This window comes from Tarenaya hassleriana, unplaced genomic scaffold (assembly GCF_000463585.1).
Source record: "Tarenaya hassleriana unplaced genomic scaffold, ASM46358v1 Cleome2, whole genome shotgun sequence".
NCBI classification, from domain to species: Eukaryota; Viridiplantae; Streptophyta; class Magnoliopsida; order Brassicales; family Cleomaceae; genus Tarenaya; species Tarenaya hassleriana.
This window is the reverse complement of record NW_010965372.1, coordinates 126,417-130,900: the sequence shown is the minus strand read 5'-3', so window position 1 is coordinate 130,900 and position 4,484 is coordinate 126,417.

Genomic DNA, 4,484 nt, shown 5'->3' with positions numbered 1-4,484 from the left:
CCTGTCATATGACGTGAGCATCCACTGTCAAAATACCACCGTTGTTCACTTGACTTCAGTTCAGAAGTGTATGCCACATTACACCTCGAGACATCTTTTCTTCTCCATACTTGCCTCCATCTCAGGGTGGGTGGTACCTGATAATTTTGCCAGTAGTAGCAATTCATTCTGATGTGACCTCTTGTTCCACAGTAGAAACAAGTGCGATGCTCACGATAGTTTCGTGGTCTTTGTCTTGGATATAGATCAATCTTGATCTTTGGAGTTTGTTGTACTTGTGAGATCACTTCATCTCCAAGTTTTCCTCCTGAAACAAAGTTTCCTACTCTGTTTTTACTCCCTCCGGTATATCCAAGTCCAGTATGTCCAGAATCTGTTCGCCCAATTGTCAATAAGTGATCCAATTTTGCAGTACCATTTCCAAGCATTCTCACATTCTTCATGGTACCTTCCAATTGATTCTGTAATAATAGAATCTTCTCCTCTTTCTCCTGTAGTTGCTTCTTCAGATTCTCGACTTCTGATACTTTCGTATCCAGCTGCTTCTTGATTTCCAGAATCTTTGCTTCATTCTCCTTATGTTCTTTGATCAATCTTGTATTGATATCATACAGCCTTGACATATCCTTGTACAGATCTTCTTCGGATATCTCTTCTTCAGTCTCTTCAATGATTCCAATGAATGCCACAAAATTTGACATCTCTTCTCCACTTTCTTCATCAGAATCGGTTTCAATCTCTTCATGAGTAATCAGAGATTTACCTCTTGTTTTTCCAATTGCACACTCGTTCTTTGTGTGTCCATATCCTTTGCACTCATAACATTGAATATCCTTTAGATTTTTTAACATTGCCTCCCTCTTGGCAATGCTAGGACATTCAGCCTTCCAGTGACCTGCTCCCTGGCATTCCAGACATTTTCCAGAATGTCTTGACTCTGCTTTGCCAGTGAGACCTGGTTTTTTCTTAAAAAACCGGTTGAATTTTTTCACAATCATCGCCATGTCTTCCTCCAGTGACACTTGGCTGAGAGCCTCAGTTGATTCTGGAACATGAAGTGCCAAACCCTTGTTTGGAGTTACTCCTTTTGGCTTTTCATATAGTTCCAGTTCTAACTCGTGAGCCGCAAAAGCCCCAACTGTCTCTTTGAAACTGATAGTATCCACATTGTTTACCATAGTAAAAGCAGATTTATGAGACATAAACTTTTTGGGTAAGCTTACCAGGAGTTTTGCCACGAGTTGTTTATCTCGATAGGTCTTTCCAAGGACCTCTGCTTCGTTTGCTAGTGCATTCAGCCTGCCACAGAATTCCTTGACGCTCTCGTTTTCTCCCATTTGAAGCATATTGAACTGATGCTTGATTAGATCTCTCCTTGTGCGCTTGACACTTGATGTTCCTTCATGAATCAACTCAAGCGCATCCCAGGCTTCTTTTGCTGACTTGCACCCTTGAATTTGCTTAAACTCATCCTTATCAACTGTATTGAAAATGATGGTTATGGCTTTTGAGTTCAGTGCTGATGCTCGCTTTTCTGAGAGTGTCCACTCAGATCTGGGTTTCAGAACCTCTTTTCCATCCTTCACATCGATTGGGGCACTCCAACCTTCCTCTACTGAACTCTAAGCATCTTCATCAATTCCTTTGATGAGATTCATAGTTTTCACTTTCCAAAAACTATAATTCTCGGAATCGAGAATTGTGGATCTTCCCAGAGACTGGAACTCTTTGAGTGAGTCCATATTGACTCTTCAACACGTACACCGATATGAGAGGACCTTTCGCTTACGATCAGTGACCAGCTCTGATACCAATTGAAAAAGTTGAACACTCAAAGAGTAATGCGGAAAACTAATCAGTTCTATTCACTTGAGAAAGATAGTCAAGTACAACTCACTTTTTGTTGTAAGAATTGTACTTACTACACACACCCGAAACTCCCCCTGAGTTTCTTCCCCTCTCACAATGAATTCTACTGATCAAAAAACCTCACAACATAAATCACTCACTAGAGAGGAGATTTGCCCAATCGGTCTCCCTCTCAGACTCGCACTCACCAAATAATGAGAACACACTCACTTAACGAAATAGACTCAGAAAATATGCTCTTTCTCTCTGTGTCGCTTGATATGCATCTTGTCTCCCTTATATAGGCTCCTCCAGTTTGCCTCATATCTTCACGAATTGATTTGATAGACTTCACCTTGATTCTTGCTGATTTCGTGTCTATCTTCAGGATCTTGCCTTCTCTCTTGTTATTGACTCTATCTCTTCATCCTTTAACTTTATCTCTTCAGTCTTTGACTTTATCTGAATCTCGTCAGTTGTACCTCAGATTTGCTCGAGTGCAATCTTCGCCGGATTCTTCTCCTGAAATCTCTCATAGGTTGTTGAACCTGCAAAACCTTTTAACAACCAAAACAGCACGTGCCAATACTTGCACTAACACAAATGTCTATCACATATAAAATGACTTTATAAATTTACCTTTATTACATGATGTCCGTAGACCTATAAATACAATTGCAGTCATATAGATGTATCTATATAGATACATATATTCATATTTATTTGTAAGGTTACTAAACACAAAGAGTTTTTGTTGTTATAGCACTTGGTTACATGTTTCTTGATCTCCCTAACACATACCGTCTTCTCAAATTCATAAACCAAATCTAAAATTGAATCGAATCAAATATAAAAATAATAAAAGAAAACGATAAATATTTTAAAAAAATATTTGTACCATTTAAATTTTAAATAAAACATAGTTGATATAAAATTTCTAAAATCGACCGAATATCCAAATGAAATCAAACGTAATTAAAAACCTAAATTGTCACCCTATCGGATAATCTTTTGCAGACCAAACGTTTTTGTTCATCTCAGTTGTCAGATACAATTTTCTATCTCCATCAATAAGAAATCAAAAACACCAAAAAAATATTATACGATATTTATATCTCGCCTTCTATTTTCTACATTCAAATAAAACTATGCTTATACTAATAAATAATACATAATTATATAATAAACAAAAATAAAAAGGAAAAAATATCGGGTAGAGAAATATTATTTTTATGGTAAATTCTATTAACATGAAATTGTATGTCATGAAAAATATTATATTATAATTTTCTTTAAAGCTAGCATTGTACATAATTATAAAATATCTATATCATGATAAAATGTTTAATTGAAGTTGGTATTAAATGAAACAACATGTTATAACGTCACCATATTAACGCATCAAAAGAATAGACAATTAATATATTTTTTTGACATGTTTTTAGCTTTAGAATTATCTTTTCAATGAAAAAAAGATAGTAAAATTTATTTGAAAAACACTTTTGTTGAAATTACAACAATGAACTATATGTTAAATGCCAAAAATATAAAATACTATTTATAATAAATAGATATATTAAAGAGACTACAAATAGGATAAGAAACGAAAAAGAAAACTTGAAAAAGAGATAATTACGATATCAAATTTCTTTTTTAAACCCATTATAATCCAAATGTCTATCACATATAAAATGACTTTATAAATTTACCTTTATTACATGATGTCCGTAGACCTATAAATACAATTGCAGTCATATAGATGTATCTATATAGAAGAAGACGGTATGTGTTAGGGAGATCAAGAAACATGTAACCAAGTGCTATAACAACAAAAGATCTTTGTGTTTAATAACCTTACAAATAAATATGAATATATGTATCTATATAGATACATCTATATGACTGCAATTGTATTTATAGGTCTACGGACATCATGTAATAAAGGTAAATTTATAAAGTCATTTTATATGTGATAGACATTTGGATTATAATGAGTTTAAAAAAGAAATTTGATACCGTAATTATCTCTTTTTCAAGTGATTTTTTCCTTTTTCGTTTCTTATCCTATTTGTAGTCTCTTTAATATATCCATTTATTATAAATAGTATTTTATATTTTTGGCATTTAACATATAGTTCATTGTTGTAATTTCAACAAAAGTGTTTTTCAAATAAATTTTACTATCTTTTTTTCATTGAAAAGATAATTCTAAAGCTAAAAACATGTCAAAAAAAATATTAATTGTCTATTCTTTTGATGCGTTAATATGGTGACGTTATAACATGTTGTTTCATTTAATACCAACTTCAATTAAACATTTTATCATGATATAGATATTTTATAATTCTGTACAATGCTAGCTTTAAAGAAAATTATAATATAATATTTTTCATGACATACAATTTCATGTTAATAGAATTTACCATAAAAATAACATTTCTCTACCCGATATTTTTTCCTTTTTATTTTTGTTTATTATATAATTATGTATTATTTATTAGTATAAGCATAGTTTTATTTGAATGTAGAATTTGTTTGTAATATATTTTTTATCATGAAAATACTTTTTAAAATATAAAAGAATTTTCGAGTCAAGTGGAGATCATGTGACACCCGAAACCCGTATCCCGCAATAC